Source organism: Mesoplodon densirostris (assembly GCF_025265405.1).
Source record: "Mesoplodon densirostris isolate mMesDen1 chromosome Y unlocalized genomic scaffold, mMesDen1 primary haplotype SUPER_Y_unloc_1, whole genome shotgun sequence".
Classification (NCBI taxonomy): Eukaryota; Metazoa; Chordata; class Mammalia; order Artiodactyla; family Ziphiidae; genus Mesoplodon; species Mesoplodon densirostris.
In genome coordinates this window covers 2,253,430-2,276,089 of record NW_026778236.1, presented here as the reverse complement: position 1 = coordinate 2,276,089, position 22,660 = coordinate 2,253,430, and the positions used below count along the sequence as shown (strand labels likewise).

At 41.1% G+C, this 22,660-nt stretch overlaps 1 pseudogene; it reads right to left on the bottom strand.

Moving 5' to 3' along the window:
• Nucleotides 1-614: 614 nt before the first annotated feature.
• On the bottom strand, nucleotides 615-9,331 carry LOC132482963 (RNA-binding motif protein, X chromosome-like; annotated as a pseudogene).
• Between the last annotated feature and the right edge of the window lie 13,329 nt (nucleotides 9,332-22,660).

Genomic DNA, 22,660 nt, shown 5'->3' with positions numbered 1-22,660 from the left:
AGGTCACTAGGACCTTGTTTGTTCTCTTCTCTTGTTTGTTCACTAGGCTAACCATCTAATAATGGAAAGGGTAGGCTTCTTAGCTTCTGTTGTGTTTTGAAGTCAATATCGTGGGACATTTGGCTTCATTCATATTCTACACGTAAAATGGCAATTTGATAATGGCTGTTTCAAGTCTGTACCATATTAAGGATCAGAAAACAGTGCTAAAAAAGTTAAGAGCACAAACTACAGTTCATATGGCAAGTTTCAATTATTGTTTATAATAATTAAATAAAAAAACAGGTAGACAATATACATAGCTAAACTAGTCTACAGACCAGAACATTCTCTCACAGGACATAGGTTTCAAGAAAATTCTGATTTTTTTATTCTGAAAATTTTGAACATTTTAAACACAAATTCTATATTTCAATTAATATTAACAACTATGCAAGTACTTTGAATAATTCCATGTTTTCACTTTGTCTGAAAATTCATAGAGGAAAAGGTAATATATGCCTCGTCCCCGCAAACCAACGTTTTTCTTTTAGTGGTATTCAAGCATCAATTAAAGAAAAGAACTTAAACTTTTCCTTTGTAAAGAACATTTGGTACATAACTGAGTGTTATTTTTAATATCTGCTTCGGCCCTCTCTTTCAGATTGGCTTCCCACATAACCTCATCTGGATGCCCCACAACCTGAGCTACTGTATGAGAGTCACAGGGAGCAAGGTACTCCCTATTCACAGAGGGTGGAAACCCTCATTGTTCCTGTCTTCCACGCTCACAACCACTTGAATAAGTATTGCTTTGGCTGCTTGAGTAACCTTCCGGACCTCCTCCATATACATCTCTCGTATTGCTATCACAGCAACTGATTCCTCCATATGTCAGCGGGACCCTTCGTGCTGCTGGTGCAACACGGTAGTCAACTGGGAAGTTAATGATTGATAAACAAACTTTAAACATTACAAATTTTTCTGGTATCATATAACATGACTCAAAGTGCTAAATATTGGAAAAGATAAGCTTTATCTGTCACTGCTATGAAAATATAAACTATGTAGCAAGGGTGAAGGGCTTTCATATTTATTTAAAAGAGAGAGCAATATTTTTCAGCCTAAGTAGTTTGACAATAAAAGCCAATATTTTAGAATTTTTAAATAATCAGTAGAGTGGCAACGTTTAACAAGATTTAGTGGGGCTTCCCTGGTGGCGCAGTAGTTGACAGTCCGCCTGCCGATGCAGGGGACACGGGTTCGTGCCCCGGTCCGGGAGGATCCCACATGCCAGGGAGCGGTTGGGACCATGGGCCACGGCCGCTGGGCCTGCGCGTGAGGAGCCTGTGCTCTGCAATGGGAGAGGGCACAACGCTGAGAGGCCCATGTGCTGCAAAAAAATAAATAAATAAAATAATAATACTAATGTTAAAATAGTTTTTCGGTAATGAGAAAAAATGATGAGACTGCCCATTTACCCTTCATAGCATTTTATTTTAAGTGAGCTATTAACAAAACAATTCAAAGGTCTTTAACTTATAAAAAAGGCTATGCTAATCATAGTTTTCCCTTGAAGGAACTGAAGTAAAAGTAGAGTAAACAACGATCTGGTTAAGTCTAATTCTATGATTTACAAGTTGTAACTGGACTCTTACCGTAACTCCCATATGAATCCCTGTAAGAGCTTCCACTTCGATATGCAGAATAATCTGTATCAGGATTTCCACCATAGCCATCACGATCACTAAATTTAAAAGAATGATATAAATTATGTCATCAATTTAAATTATGTGTCACGGTCACATAATTTAAAAGAATGTTTTTATTTGATATAAACACAAAATTTTATATTACCTATATCCTCTAGAGGGATGATCAATCCGAGAACTTGAATGTCCATAATAACCGTGTGCATAGACTCTACATGGCGGAATATAATCCTTCCTGGCTCGGAAGCTTGGATAATTTCTCCGTGAATAACTTAAATAAAGCAGATAAAGTTTTAAAGGCAACTTATCATATCCAGAATATATAAAGAATTCAGACAGCAAAAAGACAAAAAATTTTAAACGGGCAAAGGACTTGAATATACTTTTGTTCAAAGAAGATATACAATGAGCAACAAGGACCTGAAAACCTGCTCAACATATTTATTAGAGAAATGAAATTCAAAACCAAAATGGAATATCTACTTTGCACCTCTCAGACTGGCTATAATTAAAAATAAAGAAACTTAATATATCACGTGTTGGTGCAGATGCAGAGAAACAAATCAAGTATATGTGCGTGGCAGAATTGTAAAATAGTACCGGCTCTATGGAACAGATCAGCAGTTCCTTAAAAAATTAAAGAATTACTATATGTCCCAGGAATTCCACTCCTAAGTATATATACACTCAAAAAGAATTGAAAACAGGTACCCAAATGCTTGTACAGGAGTATTCATGACAGCACCATGATGGGAATAAATCACACAGATGGATAAACAAACCATGTTAATCGCACATAAAATGGAATATTTAGTCAGCCAAAAAAAAAAAAAAACAAGGTCTGAAGTACTGATTCATGCTAGAGCATGAATGATCTTTGAAAACATTTATTCTAAGGGAAAGCTGGATAATAAAGGTCACATATTGTTTGCTTCCATTAGTATGGTATATTCAGGATTAGATAAATTCATAGATAAGGACACAGGTGGGTACCTACCAGGGACAAGGGGGGAGAAAATGGGAGTGACTGCTTATTAATTTTATTTTGGGGTAATGAAATGTTTTGGAACTGAACAGAGCTGGTGGTTGCATAACACTGTTAAGTGTACTAAATGTTACTGACTTGTTCACTTTTAAAGGTTCAATTTTGTGTTAGGTAAATTTCAACAAGAACAACAAAATTAACCATGACTTAATTCATATACTGTGTTTTCTCTTACCTGTCTCTAGTAGCATAACCACCATCTCTTTGTGACATATAGCCAACTCTCTGAAAAGAGACTGGCTCTCTATGAGGAGGACCTCCATAATTTTCTCTTCCATGTGATACTGAACCTTTAATTTAAGAATGCTTATGTAAGTATCTCAAAATTGACAGTAATGTTTCAAAGAAAAATCCCAAAGTCTGATATCCTTCCACTCTCCAAAATCATTTAAAAAAACTACTCCTTCTAAAATTCCATTTACGCACATTTTCGTTTCCCTTTCAATGTTACCACTGAACATTGTATTTTCTGACATCTCCCGTTCCCCATACATTTGGCATAACCTTTAAATTACCAGCAGTAGGGAACACTTCTCAAACTTGGAGCAAAACATTAATTTTTGGTAACTACTGTCACATATTCAATCACCAAGTGGTTGGCTCTCTCCTTTAAGTGTACAACCTTAATTATTGACCTTGTATGATGATAGCAGTAGTGACTTCTCTTGTTTATTAGCAATAAAGGGCTCATTTGAAAAACACTGTACCGCTTCCAAAATATGAAACTATCTCCCATAAATAACATTCTCTTCATGTGTTAATTCTTATTCCTCACTCCTGGAGCTCACTAGGACCTTGTTTGTTCTCTTCTCTTGTTTGTTCCCTAGGCTAACCATCTAATAATGGAAAGGGTAGGTTTCTTAGCTTCTGTTGTATTTTGAAGTCAATATCGTGCTACATTTGGCTTCATTCATATTCTACAGGTAAAATGGCAATTTGATAATGGCTGTTTCAAGTCTGTACCATATTAAGGATCAGAAAACAGTTCCAAAAATGTTAAGAGCACAAACTACAGTTCATATGGCAAGTTTCAATTATTGTTTATAATAATTAATAAAACCAGGTAGCCAATATACATAGCTAAACTAGTCTACAGACCAGAACATTCTCTCACAGGACATAGTTTTCATGAAAATTCTGATACTGAAACTATGTGATGAAGAAGCCTACTAACCAAAAAGTGTTAGCAGCAACTTAAATTAAGAGGAATTCTATAGCAAACATGGACTTACAAGCAATGTTTTCCCCACAGCAGTGCTAATCACCTATTACATCTATAATCAAAAACTGAAAAATTATTTCCCAACCACAAATCAATAAATAAATTAGTGATTGGTTAACATGTTCATATACTTCTCACTTTCCATTCTGCTTAAACATTCTGTTTAAAAATAGCTCACTTTCATTAATGAGAAACAACTGTCTCTGCATTATATAGCATTTACCTTGTCTTCCCACCCCACTGCTGCTTCGTCTCTGAGCACATCTCTTAGGAGGAGGACCTCCACTTCTCGAAGATGGTCCTCTTTTAACTGGAAAGGCTCCCCTGGAAAAACTCGCGTTGGGACTAGGAGTATGCCCACCATGACCTGTGTTTAAATGAAATCTTTTTAGTTAAGTAGAATCAACATTTTTTCATTGGGCAAGTTTCACTTATTGTTATAAATTTTCACTCAACAATTACTCCAGTCTTCAGCTTTCCTATCTGTCTAAACCAATATGATTGTTTCCTCATATGACACATAAGTTAGTAGAGTTCAAAGACTTACCGTAAAAGTCAGTTTTGAAAATCTAGGAAAAAACTAAAGAACCACTGGTATGAAAGCGGTTTGGGGAGAAGAGAGAGAGTACAGGAAAACCTGGATAAATTAAATGTAAAACTGAATTTTTCATCATGTTAGGAGGAAGATGATAAGTTATTAGTTATATAATTCTGGTGTCAAGGAAGCTTTTGAAAAACACAACATCCTAGGTATAAATCAAAACATTAAAAATAAAAAAAGATGAATAAAAAATGCATTACCTAAAAGTTAAGTATATACATACAAATAACTCCCTTTGCAGGAGAATATCTGCTTATAACTTTACACTTGGTCCAGTATCCCTAGTTCTGCATCCATGGATTCAACCAACCTTGGATCATGTAGTGATCTTATATGTAGTTATTGAAAAAAAAAATCTGCTTGTAAGTTGATCAACAGTTCAAGCCTGTGTTATTCACAGATCAACTCTTAATGTTAATTTCTCAGTGAAAAGGGCTACGTTCTGTTCAATTTTAATAGTATTTAAGAAATGCACACTAAATACTGAAAATTTATGTGTTACCTTTCTAACCAGAAAGATGTTTAGGTATATTCCAATTCCCCTGTATTGCCACAGGCAAGAAAAAAATGAGTATTCTTACACATGGCAGAATATGAACTGGTCAACTTTTCTCAAGGTCAAGATAGTGGGAAAAGAGCAAAACTGTGTTTTCTTAAAATGGGTTACCCTTTAACTGAACTTTCCAAAAACATTTCCTAAAATTCACACATGTAATTATCACAAAAAGAAACTAAATGTTTTATTTCTGAAGACTGGTTATGGTTAATAGATGAAGCAAAGGTTGTTAAATATATGCAAGTTTTTGAAATGCAAAGTGCTTTTCCTCCTTTTCTTACTAAGTAGAAAACTTCTCTGAAAAAATCCAAAAAAAGGCATTTTCAACGACTTTCTCCTCTAATACACACACACAAAGAAAACATACATATGTCTGAAGCAGAGCTTTTTACTCTTTTCCTGGATCAAAGACACCTTTTAGAATCTAAAGCTCTATTTATTTCCCTCAGGTATTTTCCCAAATGCATACCAGAGACCCAGGTAGAAAAGCCTCATATCAAAATGACAATGGAGATTTGCTTAGATGTCTGAACACATATACTTAAGACAAATACTGCAAGGTGAAACCTAAAATATGAAGTGTTTAGCCCTGAATTGTGGATATTCTGAGTGACTTTTATTTTCTGTTGTGGAGTTTTCAAGATTCTCTAGGATGTTTATGATGCAATAAGGCTACTCTCAGAATAAAATTAACCAATGTATTTTTAATAGATTATGAATGAATCATTGATTTAAACTCATATCAAGATATTGGTCCTAAAGTGAAAAATTCTAATATATGATCGACAGTAGGAAACTCTGTAGAAAAATTCTCGAAGAAAAGAGGCAATTAGTAATAATGGTAAAAGAGACTGAATTTACTTTAAAATTTATGCTATTCCCCTGTACGGTGATTAACTTTTTGCACATTACCTAGTTAAGTCATTTTATACCTACAATAATTCTTCACCACTTAGAAATACTTCTGACTATCAATGTGATTCATCATCTGATAGTACTTACACACTACTTTGCTCATAAAGGATGGAATAAAAACTGAGAGGTTTCTATACAGTTAAACCTACTATTTTTCGGTCCTATGGTTGCAGCCTTGTATTTGAAAACATTACCCAGGTGTCCTCCAGGGGAGGGATGCTCTCTTGCGCTCCCACTTCCTCCTCTTCCATTTCCTCCTCTTCCATTTCCTCCTCTTCGAATTCTTCCTCTTCCATGTCTCGGATTTCTCAGATGGCCCCTGTTTCTTGCAGGAGGTTGTGGTCTCTGTGTACCACCGCTTTCAAAAGATGGTTTGTTGGCTTGCTCTACCTTAATTGCCTTTCCATCCAAAGACTAAACAGATTAAGTATAACATTAATAACATCGCATCAAATTTATTTACTACTGCTCTAGTTCAAGATCAATATTTTTTCCCCAAAGCAAACATTTTCTTCTGAAATGATGGTGTCCTTCACCATGCCAGATAAATGAGACTTAATTAGTAACTGCCTTTCATTAAGTCATCCAACACAAAGTGTACGTATTGGCAATTAGAGCTCCCTGAAATGTCCTCTGGTATTAAAAGAAGATTAATACCTCTCACTTATCATGAGAGAATATACCCTTTTATTTTCTATAATGGAGAACTAAACTCACTTCCTTTCTCTACTTCTACCATTCAAAGTTTTCAGTGTCCCAAGGGTATATAAAAGTATGCGTGTCATTTAAAAAATAAAATTATTCAGTTATTTATTCAAAATGGTTATTCCTACTCTAATTGTTTTTACCATTTATTAAATATTAAGGGAAAGAAAATTTTCCAACATGATTGTTCTTCTGTATTTACTTCTAATAATTTCTTTGATTTTTTTTTTAAATAGAGCACTTATTTGGTCCTTAACATTTCTTGCCTTATTCAGTTGTTTGAACATGTCCCCCAAGAGTAACTTCTTATAATGGTACTTCATATTCTTATGTTTCAGAAATGCTTACACTTCTTAATCTCCCAACAACTTCCTACATTAACCTTCTATAGATGCCAATGTGATTTTTGATAACATAATTTAAATCATAATATAATTGCTCTAAGTAAAACACTCTAGCTGTTTCATGTTATCCTTGGAAAACGATTTTAAATGCTGAATTCCTACTAAGACTTCTGGTGGATATGGATGGGCCCTGGCCCAATACAAACAGCCTCAACAGCCATGTGCTCCCATGTTAGGGCCTCCTTTTCTGTTTCTGGGTCCAAACTATTTCCCATACACTTATGAATGGCTGCCTCCCTCCCAACATTCAGGATTTAACATTCTTAGATGTATATGTATAGAAATCCACTCCCCTTAAACTCTAATGAAATTACCTACTTTATTTTCCTTAATATTTTTGCATATGAAATTGTATTTAGTTTTACTTGTACGTTTCTCATCGTTCACCCTAGAACACAAGTGTCCAAGAAAATAGGTATTTTGTATTCCCCACAACCATTAATCAATTGCTAAAGCAATGCCTGGCAATAAAATATCTGTTGAATAAAGAATTGAAGAATAATGTCTATACAGACTACACGTTCTTGTGCTTGAAAACAAACAGATAATGGGGGTCTACTATCCTTCATGACACAAATTTACCTCTGCACCCAAAATAAAATCATGCATGAGTCAAGATCAACTTTTAGGTACTACCATACCTTAAAATATGAAAGTAAAGTAAAAGGGTCAACATGTGCCAAGTGCCTGCAGCATACCAGAAACCAAGCTATAGGACAAAGGGAATTAATGTATGTGTTCCACACTATGAGAACTGAGATGCGCTGGAAGTACTTTTAACAATGAACAATTCACAGGATGATGAATATAAAAAGATATGACCTGCAATATAAAATGGGAAAAATACTACCTACAATATAAAAAAATTCTTTGAGCAAATATGCAATTAAAAGTACAGTTGTAAGGGACAAGTGATTATTTGTAACAGTGACACAAGGAAGACTGACTCTGAAGTACAAAAAAGTCGAGACTTAAAAATAACAGTACGGGATATTGGGGAGAGCTCTACAGGCTAAAACTCATTTACTTTTACATTTGAATGCTAAAACAGGTTTAAAATATATTGTTAAAGCTCATGTTAATGTCAATCTCCTTCCAACCGGACAATCCAATACTTATGTGACAAAATGGAGAGTGAAGCCTTATATGGCATCATGTTACTTTAAAAAATTAGAAAAAAAAATCTTGAAATAGTAATAAATGGAGAACACAAAATATTATTAAAGTCTCTTACTTTTCCATTCATATCTTGGACAGCATCCTTTGCATCTGCAGGATTCTCAAAAGTAATAAAAGCAAAGCCTCTAGACTTGTTTTTTTTCTGATTCTTCATCAACGTAACTGTAATATACATAAATATTTTTAATTTAAATTTCACATAAAATTGAACGTTTCATATTTTCAAAATAATCAATCCTTTGACACTTTCTCATAAGGCCTCCTTAATTTCATGTTATGGACACAGTGCAGTAACAGCCTCCCGGAAGTTACTTAAAAACAAAACAAAAACCAAAAACAAATAAAGCAAAAAAACCCTTTCCATTTTATATCATTTCTAGTATTTTAAAAATTGAGTCAATAATTGCAACCGTTCTACAGCTAGCATATCTCATCCCATTTCATGTCCTATGACGACAGTATGTTTAAAAAGCCCTGGGACTTCCCTGGTGGTCCAGTGGATAAGACTCCACGTTCCCAATGAAGGGGACACGGGTCTGATCCCTCGTCAGGCAACTAAGATCCACATGCTGCATGCCACTGTGCATGGGCTTGATCCCTGGTCAGGTAAGTAAAACCCAGCATGCTGCAAAGCGTGGCTGGGGTGAAGAAAGAAACACTGCTTTTTGCCCTTCTCAGTAGTAGGAGCCCCTAAGGTGTACACTTTCCCTCATTGCCCAGTGCTTTCCTAATAAAAAACAGAAACTTTAAAAAAAAGTGCTCATGTGTTACAAACAGAAAAAGCACTTTAACTTAGCTGTTCAATGGTGTGTGTTTAATACACTTTTGCTTCGAACATATATATATATATGTGTGTATATGTATATATATATATATATATATATATATAAGTTCTAAAAATTACCTTCCATAATGTGACCATATTTCCCAAATACCACTTCAAGAGAATTTTCATTGGTGTCAGCATGGAGGCCTCCTATGAACAGTTTCCCAGCCTGATCTGCTTCCGCCATTTTTCTGTAAGTAATGAAAAATATATCTTTATACATATAGCAAAAAATAAATTATAAGCAAAAACTATTACTCCTGTTTATAACTCAACTGAAGTACCCTATAGCAGTGAAAATATTTGCCGTTTCTTACTTAAAAGAGAGGAAACTTGTAACACAAAGCCAAACAAGCACTGGCGTAACAAATGCTCCATTCTTTATAGATATCTTACAAAAACCTGTATGTAAAAACTAGATTAGAAGGCAACTGTAAATTATTTTACCTGCAGGGTTCAAGGCTTCTTTTCCAAAACACAACAAAAAAATAAGCAATAATAAATAGTCCTGGATTCTACACATCTAACAGTTAATATGTTTTATGAACTGTGCAGAATATACCTTAAACATATTTTTAAATTGTTCACATCTACTCACATTTTTCTTGTGTATGCATCAAAAAATGTTTAAAATAATTTTTTTCCACAAACTTTAAAAGTGGTAAGTCATAAGGGAAAAGGAGGGAGCTACTTCCTTTATTGAGGAAAATGTAAAGTGTGTTTACTTAGATTGAGAGACTTTAAGAAACACTGGTCAAAAGAGAGTACCATTCTTTATATGCCAAATTAAATCAGACGCTTTTTGTCAAGTGAATCAACATTTTGACATTTGATAACTAAAATTACAAGTTTTAAATCATTTAAGTTAAAATAGGTATCTTGCTTGTATTGCTCAGTACCTCTGCTTTCACAAAGAAAACCCGAAGGAAACAAAAAAGAAAAAAAAAAGAAAAAAAACTGCACGAGAGGGCTTCCCTGGTGGCGCAGTGGTTGACAGTCCGCCTGCCTATCCAGGGGACACGGGTTCGGCACCGCTCCGGGAGGATCCCACGAGCCGCGGAGCGGCTGGGCCCGTGAGCCATGGCCGCTGGGCCTGCGCGTCTGGAGCCTCTGGGTACCGAGCCCGTGCTCCGCGGTGGGAGGGGCCACAGCAGTGAGAGGCCCGCATACCGCAAAAAACAAAAGTGCAAGCGGAACAAACTGGCGCCCGGCATACGCTCCACTACCCGCAAGTGAGAGTCAACAGCAAAGAGGGTACGCCGCTAATCACAGTTATCTATTCAATATTCCCTCCCGCAGCATTTCAAACCTAGCTCCACCCCCACCCCCAACTTCTCAATTCACGGACAAATTCCAGGAACTTCACTGGCTTTTCATCGCTGCCTTGGCAACTGATTCTCCAGGAGAACAAACATTAAACGTACTGTTCAAGAACAACTGATAGACTTCTCGAGACACTGTCTATTCAGACATATTTATACAAACACCACTTACTCGGCTCTTATCTCTTACAGTAAAAGCCTGAGAGAAAAATCAAAATCTGAATTACCACGCTTTCTCTGGTAACAGGAGAACATATAGGTGTCAACTCTTTCTCCTGAGGTATAAATTATTCTCTCCTCCCTAAAATGCCGAATTTCTTACCTTATTTTGTCCTCCTCTTCAGAAGTCCTCCTTCCGCGTCTCTTCAGACGACCGTTAACTAAACTAAGGCTCGAGAGCAAGCGCTCTACTTCTAGAAAGAGGCTAAGGAACCAGATGTAGCGGTGGGTGGGGGAAGGGATGAGCCGCAGGGGAGGTAGGGAAGATGGAAGATGTGGAGGTGGGGGAGGGGTGAACAGAGAAACTCGCGAGAGAATCTCGAGGGAGAACTCGCGGGAGAAACTCTAAAGAAAACTGCAACAGCAGAATGTGTTCTCTACTTTTTACTGCATACTTTTCCCAGTTGCTTTAATTTAATCAATATAAAGGAGAAGGGCTTCCCAGGTGGCGCAGTGGTTGAGAGTCCGCCTGCCCATACAGGGGACACGGGTTCGTGCCCCGGTCCGGGAGGATCCCACATGCCCCTGAGCTGCTGGGCCCCTGAGCCATGGCCGCTGAGCCTGCCCGTCCGGAGCTTGTGCTCCACAACGGGAGAGGCCACAACGGTGAGATGCCCGCGTACCGTAAAAAAAAAAAAAAAAAAGGAAAAGGCATTTTGGGGTAATAACGTGAAGCTCCAGGTAATCAGTAGGGAGAGTTCAGGGATTTCTTGATAGACGTAAAATGGGGAGGACCAGATCATGAAGCATTCTGCTTGCTATGCAGATATGCTACTTACTTAATTTTTTTAGTGGAACTGTTAAAATAATCTGAAACAGAAAGATGAATGTCTAGAAGACATAATGCATCTGGTGATTTCATATGATACGAAGTCAGGCAGACAGAAAATAATCTAAACTTCAAAATTTAGTAGTTATATGAAACTGGGTAAGCTACCTACACTCTTAAATTTACCTAGTCTACAAAAACAAGATGATAAAGAATTATCAGATAGGGTTATTGTGAGGTTAAATGACGTACTGAGCACATTGAGCTGAAAACATAATTCAGGGTTCAAAACAAAAGTGTGAAAATATTGTAATTACTTTTATATGAAGTGGGAGCCTGAGGTTAATTTGTAATTCTGCCTTTTTTAGAGACTGGTCAAAATCATGAAACTGTTTTTTTTGTTGTTGTTGTTGTGGTATGCCGGCCTCTCACCGCTGGGGCCCCTCCCGTTGCACAGGCTCCGGACGCGCAGGCTCAAGAGGCTATGGCTCACGGGGCCAGCCGCTCCGCGGCATGTGGGATCCTCCCGGACCGGGGCACGAACCCGTGTCCCCTGCATCGGCAGCCGGACTCTCAACCACTGGGCCACTAGGGAAGCCCAGACCTGTGGTGTTAATGCTTTGCATTTGTAGTGTCTTAATCGTATATTAACCATTATTGAGCACTTGAGAAAACTATGCAATGAAATGTGTTCATGTAAACACCAGTTGATCAGTTGATGGTGATCAGTTAGTATTTCTTGGGACACTTTCCATAGTCTAGATAGATAACAGCTGTATGCATTATACAAAAGCTGATCTTTAAATCAGGCAAAGTTATAACTGTTCCCTAATTTAGGGGTTTTATGGTTTCTACCTAATATGTAGGCCAACCGGCAGCTTCCAAGCAAGTCTACTGGAAGGGACAAGTTCAGTATATAGTAGGAAATCAAAGAATTGTTAGTATTTCAATAATGATTGTTTAATATTTTAGTCCTCTGCTTGACAGGAAAGAAACACGAGAGGAAAAACAATTGATATTAAATCTCAGATGGTGTCTGAGAAAATCATCTTACAGAGGTTTGGATATCACTCATTCATGAACAAAATTAAATCTGGATGTTAAGCATGTTTTTCAGTGACTGCAATGCAATTAAAGGACTGTGAGGTTAAGATTACTGTAATTGCTACAGCAGGCGAGTAGCTAGATATGAGCAGAGTAGTGGAAGAGGGGCCAGGTGGCAGGAAATGAAGCACCTGGTAAAGAGCAGAGGTCCATGGGCAGACAAAGAAAAACAAGAACCTCCAGACTGACAGGAAACTGCACATTTTCGGTGGTAAGTGTCCTGAAGGCAGACAAAGAGAGATGAGGAAAGACAGGACTCTCCTACTTCCAAATGTAACCTGTTGCTCATTATGCTCTCCTTACAATAAAATTAGCCTTGCAGACAAGCAGCACACACCATGCAGTGAGGCCATGACACTTCTGACTAAGCTAAATAAGGACAAAAATCCCTTCTGGAGCTGCAAAGAAGCAGGGAATGTGACCCCCAAACTCCTGCTTCCCCAATGAGTATGCCACCCCTTCCTCTGTATGCCCCTCATAACCGGCTTGCCAGTGGAACCCAGGGCAGCAGCTCCTCACCTAACTGCCTGCTCTCCCTGAGGGCATATTCTTGCTTAAATAAATCCTCACTTTACTTGCTTAACCGCCTGTCTCATGCCCAACTCTTGGCATGAAGAGCAAGCACCTTCAATTCACTGGGAACACAATGAGAATTTACACATGAGGAAGAAAGGAACAAACACAGTTCTCTTAAAAACTAGTGGAGAGGGCCTCCCTGGTGGCGCAGTGGTTGAGAGTCCGCCTGCCGATGCAGGGGATACGGGTTCGTGCCCCGGTCTGGGAGGATCCCACGAGCCGCGGAGCGGCTGGGCCCGTGAGCCATGGCCGCTGGGCCTGCGCGTCTGGAGCCTCTGGGTACCGAGCCCGTGCTCCGCGGTGGGAGGGGCCACAGCAGTGAGAGGCCCGCATACCGCAAAAAACAAAAGTGCAAGCGGAACAAACTGGCGCCCGGCATACGCTCCACTACCCGCAAGTGAGAGTCAACAGCAAAGAGGGTACGCCGCTAATCACAGTTAAGTTATCTACTCAATATATTCCCTCCCGCAGCATTTCAAACCTAGCTCCACCCCCACCCCCAACTTCTCAATTCACGGACAAATTCCAGGAACTTCACTGGCTTTTCATCGCTGCCTTGGCAACTGATTCTCCAGGAGAACAAACATTAAACGTACTGTTCAAGAACAACTGATAGACTTCTCGAGACACTGTCTATTCAGACATATTTATACAAACACCACTTACTCGGCTCTTATCTCTTACAGAAAAAGCCTGAGAGAAAAATCAAAATCTGAATTACCATGCTTTCTCTGGTAACAGGAGAACATATAGGTGTCAACTCTTTCTCCTGAGGTATAAATTATTCTCTCCTCCCTAAAATGCCGAATTTCTTACCTTATTTTGTCCTCCTCTTCAGAAGTCCTCCTTCCGCGTCTCTTCAGACGACCGTTAACTAAACTAAGGCTCGAGAGCAAGCGCTCTACTTCTAGAAAGAGGCTAAGGAACCAGATGTAGCGGTGGGTGGGGGAAGGGATGAGCCGCAGGGGAGGTAGGGAAGATGGAAGATGTGGAGGTGGGGGAGGGGTGAACAGAGAAACTCGCAAGAGAAACAAGCAAGAGAATCTCGAGGGAGAACTCGAGGGAGAAACTCTAAAGAAAACTGCAACAGCAGAATGTGTTCTCTACTTTTTACTGCATACTTTTCCCAGTTGCTTTAATTTAATCAATATAAAGGAGAAGGGCTTCCCAGGTGGCGCAGTGGTTGAGAGTCCGCCTGCTGATACAGGGGACACGGGTTCGTGCCCCGGTCCGGGAGGATCCCACATGCCCCTGAGCTGCTGGGCCCCTGAGCCATGGCCGCTGAGCCTGCCCGTCCGGAGCTTGTGCTCCACAACGGGAGAGGCCACAACGGTGAGATGCCCGCGTACCGTAAAAAAAAAAAAAAAAAGGAAAAGGCATTTTGGGGTAATAACGTGAAGCTCCAGGTAATCAGTAGGGAGAGTTCAGGGATTTCTTGATAGACGTAAAATGGGGAGGACCAGATCATGAAGCATTCTGCTTGCTATGCAGATATGCTACTTACTTAATTTTTTTAGTGGAACTGTTAAAATAATCTGAAACAGAAAGATGAATGTCTAGAAGACATAATGCATCTGGTGATTTCATATGATACGAAGTCAGGCAGACAGAAAATAATCTAAACTTCAAAATTTAGTAGTTATATGAAACTGGGTAAGCTACCTACACTCTTAAATTTACCTAGTCTACAAAAACAAGATGATAAAGAATTATCAGATAGGGTTATTGTGACGTTAAATGACGTACTGAGCACATTGAGCTGAAAACATAATTCAGGGTTCAAAACAAAAGTGTGAAAATATTGTAATTACTTTTATATGAAGTGGGAGCCTGAGGTTAATTTGTAATTCTGCCTTTTTTAGAGACTGGTCAAAATCATGAAACTGTTTTTTTTGTTGTTGTTGTTGCAGTATGCCGGCCTCTCACCGCTGGGGCCCCTCCCGTTGCGAAGCACAGGCTCCGGACGCGCAGGCTCAGAGGCTATGGCTCACGGGGCCAGCCGCTCCGCGGCATGTGGGATCCTCCCGGACCGGGGCACGAACCCGTGTCCCCTGCATCGGCAGCCGGACTCTCAACCACTGGGCCACTAGGGAAGCCCAGACCTGTGGTGTTAATGCTTTGCATTGGTAGTGTCTTAATCGTATATTAACCATTATTGAGCACTTGAGAAAAGTATGCAATGAAATGTGTTCATGTAAACACCAGTTGATCAGTTGATGGTGATCAGTTAGTATTTCTTGGGACACTTTCCATAGTCTAGATAGATAACAGCTGTATGCATTATACAAAAGCTGATCTTTAAATCAGGCAAAGTTATAACTGTTCCCTAATTTAGGGGTTTTATGGTTTCTACCTAATATGTAGGCCAACCGGCAGCTTCCAAGCAAGTCTACTGGAAGGGACAAGTTCAGTATATAGTAGGAAATCAAAGAATTGTTAGTATTTCAATAATGATTGTTTAATATTTTAACCCTCTGCTTGACAGGAAAGAAACACGAGAGGAAAAACAATTGATATGAAATCTCAGATGGTGTCTGAGAAAATCATCTTATAGAGGTTTGGATATCACTCATTCATGAACAAAATTAAATCTGGATGTTAAGCATGTTTTTCAGTGACTGCAATGCAATTAAAGGACTGTGAGGTTAAGATTACTGTAATTGCTACAGCAGGCGAGTAGCTAGATATGAGCAGAGTAGTGGAAGAGGGGCCAGGTGGCAGGAAATGAAGCACCTGGTAAAGAGCAGAGGTCCATGGGCAGACAAAGAAAAACAGGAACCTCCAGACTGACAGGAAACTGCACATTTTCGGTGGTAAGTGTCCTGAAGGCAGACAAAGAGAGATGAGGAAAGACAGGAATCTCCTACTTCCAAATGTAACCTGTTGCTCATTATGCTCTCCTTACAATAAAATTAGCCTTGCAGACAAGCAGCACACACCATGCAGTGAGGCCATGACACTTCTGACTAAGCTAAATAAGGACAAAAATCCCTTCTGGAGCTGCAAAGAAGCAGGGAATGTGACCCCCAAACTCCTGCTTCCCCAATGAGTATGCCACCCCTTCCTCTGTATGCCCCTCATAACCGGCTTGCCAGTGGAACCCAGGGCAGCAGCTCCTCACCTAACTGCCTGCTCTCCCTGAGGGCATATTCTTGCTTAAATAAATCCTCACTTTACTTGCTTAACCGCCTGTCTCATGCCCAACTCTTGGCATGAAGAGCAAGCACCTTCAATTCACTGGGAACACAATGAGAATTTACACATGAGGAAGAAAGGAACAAACACATTTCTCTTAAAAACTAGTGGAGAGGGCCTCCCTGGTGGCGCAGTGGTTGAGAGTCCGCCTGCCGATGCAGGGGATACGGGTTCGTGCCCCGGTCTGGGAGGATCCCATGTGCCGCGGAGCGGCTGGGCCCGTGGGCCATGGCCGCTGAGCCTGCGCGTCTGGAGCCTCTGGGTACCGAGCCCGTGCTCCGCGGTGGGAGGGGCCACAGCAGTGAGAGGCCCGCATACCGCAAAAAACAAAAGTGCAAGCGGAACAAACTGGCGCCCGGCATACGCTCCACTACCCGCAAGTGAGAGTCAACAGCAAAGAGGGTACGCCGCTAATCACAGTTATCTACTCAATATTCCCTCCCGCAGCATTTCAAACCTAGCTCCACCCCCACCCCCAACTTCTCAATTCACGGACAAATTCCAGGAACTTCACTGGCTTTTCATCGCTGCCTTGGCAACTGATTCTCCAGGAGAACAAACATTAAACGTACTGTTCAAGAACAACTGATAGACTTCTCGAGACACTGTCTATTCAGACATATTTATACAAACACCACTTACTCGGCTCTTATCTCTTACAGTAAAAGCCTGAGAGAAAAATCAAAATCTGAATTACCACGCTTTCTCTGGTAACAGGAGAACATATAGGTGTCAACTCTTTCTCCTGAGGTATAAATTATTCTCTCCTCCCTAAAATGCCGAATTTCTTACCTTATTTTGTCCTCCTCTTCAGAAGTCCTCCTTCCGCGTCTCTTCAGACGACCGTTAACTAAACTAAGGCTCGAGAGCAAGCGCTCTACTTCTAGAAAGAGGCTAAGGAACCAGATGTAGCGGTGGGTGGGGGAAGGGATGAGCCGCAGGGGAGGTAGGGAAGATGGAAGATGTGGAGGTGGGGGAGGGGTGAACAGAGAAACTCGCGAGAGAATCTCGAGGGAGAACTCGCGGGAGAAACTCTAAAGAAAACTGCAACAGCAGAATGTGTTCTCTACTTTTTACTGCATACTTTTCCCAGTTGCTTTAATTTAATCAATATAAAGGAGAAGGGCTTCCCAGGTGGCGCAGTGGTTGAGAGTCCGCCTGCCGATACAGGGGACACGGGTTCGTGCCCCGGTCCGGGAGGATCCCACATGCCCCTGACCTGCTGGGCCCCTGAGCCATGGCCGCTGAGCCTGCCCGTCCGGAGCTTGTGCTCCACAACGGGAGAGGCCACAACGGTGAGATGCCCGCGTACCGTAAAAAAAAAAAAAAAGGAAAAGGCATTTTGGGGTAATAACGTGAAGCTCCAGGTAATCAGTAGGGAGAGTTCAGGGATTTCTTGATAGACGTAAAATGGGGAGGACCAGATCATGAAGCATTCTGCTTGCTATGCAGATATGCTACTTACTTAATTTTTTTAGTGGAACTGTTAAAATAATCTGAAACAGAAAGATGAATGTCTAGAAGACATAATGCATCTGGTGATTTCATATGATACGAAGTCAGGCAGACAGAAAATAATCTAAACTTCAAAATTTAGTAGTTATATGAAACTGGGTAAGCTACCTACACTCTTAAATTTACCTAGTCTACAAAAACAAGATGATAAAGAATTATCAGATAGGGTTATTGTGACGTTAAATGACGTACTGAGCACATTGAGCTGAAAACATAATTCAGGGTTCAAAACAAAAGTGTGAAAATATTGTAATTACTTTTATATGAAGTGGGAGCCTGAGGTTAATTTGTAATTCTGCCTTTTTTAGAGACTGGTCAAAATCATGAAACTGTTTTTTTTGTTGTTGTTGTTGCGGTATGCCGGCCTCTCACGGCTGGGGCCCCTCCCGTTGCGAAGCACAGGCTCCGGACGCGCAGGCTCAGAGGCTATGGCTCACGGGGCCAGCCGCTCCGCGGCATGTGGGATCCTCCCGGACCGGGGCACGAACCCGTGTCCCCTGCATCGGCAGCCGGACTCTCAACCACTGGGCCACTAGGGAAGCCCAGACCTGTGGTGTTAATGCTTTGCATTGGTAGTGTCTTAATCGTATATTAACCATTATTGAGCACTTGAGAAAACTATGCAATGAAATGTGTTCATGTAAACACCAGTTGATCAGTTGATGGTGATCAGTTAGTATTTCTTGGGACACTTTCCATAGTCTAGATAGATAACAGCTGTATGCATTATACAAAAGCTGATCTTTAAATCAGGCAAAGTTATAACTGTTCCCTAATTTAGGGGTTTTATGGTTTCTACCTAATATGTAGGCCAACCGGCAGCTTCCAAGCAAGTCTACTGGAAGGGACAAGTTCAGTATATAGTAGGAAATCAAAGAATTGTTAGTATTTCAATAATGATTGTTTAATATTTTAACCCTCTGCTTGACAGGAAAGAAACACGAGAGGAAAAACAATTGATATGAAATCTCAGATGGTGTCTGAGAAAATCATCTTACAGAGGTTTGGATATCACTCATTCATGAACAAAATTAAATCTGGATGTTAAGCATGTTTTTCAGTGACTGCAATGCAATTAAAGGACTGTGAGGTTAAGATTACTGTAATTGCTACAGCAGGCGAGTAGCTAGATATGAGCAGAGTAATGGAAGAGGGGCCAGGTGGCAGGAAATGAAGCACCTGGTAAAGAGCAGAGGTCCATGGGCAGACAAAGAAAAACAAGAACCTCCAGACTGACAGGAAACTGCACATTTTCGGTGGTAAGTGTCCTGAAGGCAGACAAAGAGAGATGAGGAAAGACAGGACTCTCCTACTTCCAAATGTAACCTGTTGCTCATTATGCTCTCCTTACAATAAAATTAGCCTTGCAGACAAGCAGCACACACCATGCAGTGAGGCCATGACACTTCTGACTAAGCTAAATAAGGACAAAAATCCCTTCTGGAGCTGCAAAGAAGCAGGGAATGTGACCCCCAAACTCCTGCTTCCCCAATGAGTATGCCACCCCTTCCTCTGTATGCCCCTCATAACCGGCTTGCCAGTGGAACCCAGGGCAGCAGCTCCTCACCTAACTGCCTGCTCTCCCTGAGGGCATATTCTTGCTTAAATAAATCCTCACTTTACTTGCTTAACCGCCTGTCTCATGCCCAACTCTTGGCATGAAGAGCAAGCACCTTCAATTCACTGGGAACACAATGAGAATTTACACATGAGGAAGAAAGGAACAAACACAGTTCTCTTAAAAACTAGTGGAGAGGGCCTCCCTGGTGGCGCAGTGGTTGAGAGTCCGCCTGCCGATGCAGGGGATACGGGTTCGTGCCCCGGTCTGGGAGGATCCCATATGCCGCGGAGCGGCTGGGCCCGTGAGCCATGGCCGCTGGGCCTGCGCGTCTGGAGCCTCTGGGTACCGAGCCCGTGCTCCGCGGTGGGAGGGGCCACAGCAGTGAGAGGCCCGCATACCGCAAAAAACAAAAGTGCAAGCGGAACAAACTGGCGCCCGGCATACGCTCCACTACCCGCAAGTGAGAGTCAACAGCAAAGAGGGTACGCCGCTAATCACAGTTAAGTTATCTACTCAATATTCCCTCCCGCAGCATTTCAAACCTAGCTCCACCCCCACCCCCAACTTCTCAATTCAGGGACAAATTCCAGGAACTTCACTGGCTTTTCATCGCTGCCTTGGCAACTGATTCTCCAGGAGAACAAACATTAAACGTACTGTTCAAGAACAACTGATAGACTTCTCGAGACACTGTCTATTCAGACATATTTATACAAACACCACTTACTCGGCTCTTATCTCTTACAGTAAAAGCCTGAGAGAAAAATCAAAATCTGAATTACCACGCTTTCTCTGGTAACAGGAGAACATATAGGTGTCAACTCTTTCTCCTGAGGTATAAATTATTCTCTCCTCCCTAAAATGCCGAATTTCTTACCTTATTTTGTCCTCCTCTTCAGAAGTCCTCCTTCCGCGTCTCTTCAGACGACCGTTAACTAAACTAAGGCTCGAGAGCAAGCGCTCTACTTCTAGAAAGAGGCTAAGGAACCAGATGTAGCGGTGGGTGGGGGAAGGGATGAGCCGCAGGGGAGGTAGGGAAGATGGAAGATGTGGAGGTGGGGGAGGGGTGAACAGAGAAACTCGCGAGAGAATCTCGAGGGAGAACTCGCGGGAGAAACTCTAAAGAAAACTGCAACAGCAGAATGTGTTCTCTACTTTTTACTGCATACTTTTCCCAGTTGCTTTAATTTAATCAATATAAAGGAGAAGGGCTTCCCAGGTGGCGCAGTGGTTGAGAGTCCGCCTGCCGATACAGGGGACACGGGTTCGTGCCCCGGTCCGGGAGGATCCCACATGCCCCTGAGCTGCTGGGCCCCTGAGCCATGGCCGCTGAGCCTGCCCGTCCGGAGCTTGTGCTCCACAACGGGAGAGGCCACAACGGTGAGATGCCCGCGTACCGTAAAAAAAAAAAAAAAAGGAAAAGGCATTTTGGGGTAATAACGTGAAGCTCCAGGTAATCAGTAGGGAGAGTTCAGGGATTTCTTGATAGACGTAAAATGGGGAGGACCAGATCATGAAGCATTCTGCTTGCTATGCAGATATGCTACTTACTTAATTTTTTTAGTGGAACTGTTAAAATAATCTGAAACAGAAAGATGAATGTCTAGAAGACATAATGCATCTGGTGATTTCATATGATACGAAGTCAGGCAGACAGAAAATAATCTAAACTTCAAAATTTAGTAGTTATATGAAACTGGGTAAGCTACCTACACTCTTAAATTTACCTAGTCTACAAAAACAAGATGATAAAGAATTATCAGATAGGGTTATTGTGAGGTTAAATGACGTACTGAGCACATTGAGCTGAAAACATAATTCAGGGTTCAAAACAAAAGTGTGAAAATATTGTAATTACTTTTATATGAAGTGGGAGCCTGAGGTTAATTTGTAATTCTGCCTTTTTTAGAGACTGGTCAAAATCATGAAACTGTTTTTTTTGTTGTTGTTGTTGCGGTATGCCGGCCTCTCACCGCTGGGGCCCCTCCCGTTGCGAAGCACAGGCTCCGGACGCGCAGGCTCAGAGGCTATGGCTCACGGGGCCAGCCGCTCCGCGGCATGTGGGATCCTCCCGGACCGGGGCACAAACCCGTGTCCCCTGCATCGGCAGCCGGACTCTCAACCACTGGGCCACTAGGGAAGCCCAGACCTGTGGTGTTAATGCTTTGCATTGGTAGTGTCTTAATCGTATATTAACCATTATTGAGCACTTGAGAAAACTATGCAATGAAATGTGTTCATGTAAACACCAGTTGATCAGTTGATGGTGATCAGTTAGTATTTCTTGGGACACTTTCCATAGTCTAGATAGATAACAACTCTATGAATTATACAAAAGCTGATCTTTAAATCGGGCAAAGTTATAACTGTTCCCTAATTTAGGGGTTTTATGGTTTCTACCTAATATGTAGGCCAACCGGCAGCTTCCAAGCAAGTCTACTGGAAGGGACAAGTTCAGTATATAGTAGGAAATCAAAGAATTGTTAGTATTTCAATAATGATTGTTTAATATTTTAGTCCTCTGCTTGACAGGAAAGAAACACGAGAGGAAAAACAATTGATATTAAATCTCAGATGGTGTCTGAGAAAATCATCTTATAGAGGTTTGGATATCACTCATTCATGAACAAAATTAAATCTGGATGTTAAGCATGTTTTTCAGTGACTGCCATGCAATTAAAGGACTGTGAGGTTAAGATTACTGTAATTGCTACAGCAGGCGAGTAGCTAGATATGAGCAGAGTAATGGAAGAGGGGCCAGGTGGCAGGAAATCAAGCACCTGGTAAAGAGCAGAGGTCCATGGGCAGACAAAGAAAAACAAGGACCCCCAGACTGACAGGAAACTGCACATTTTCGGTGGTAAGTGTCCTGAAGGCAGACAAAGAGAGATGAGGAAAGACAGGACTCTCCTACTTCCAAATGTAACCTGTTGCTCATTATGCTCTCCTTACAATAAAATTAGCCTTGCAGACAAGCAGCACACACCATGCAGTGAGGCCATGACACTTCTGACTAAGCTAAATAAGGACAAAAATCCCTTCTGGAGCTGCAAAGAAGCAGGGAATGTGACCCCCAAACTCCTGCTTCCCCAATGAGTATGCCACCCCTTCCTCTGTATGCCCCTCATAACCGGCTTGCCAGTGGAACCCAGGGCAGCAGCTCCTCACCTAACTGCCTGCTCTCCCTGAGGGCATATTCTTGCTTAAATAAATCCTCACTTTACTTGCTTAACCGCCTGTCTCATGCCCAACTCT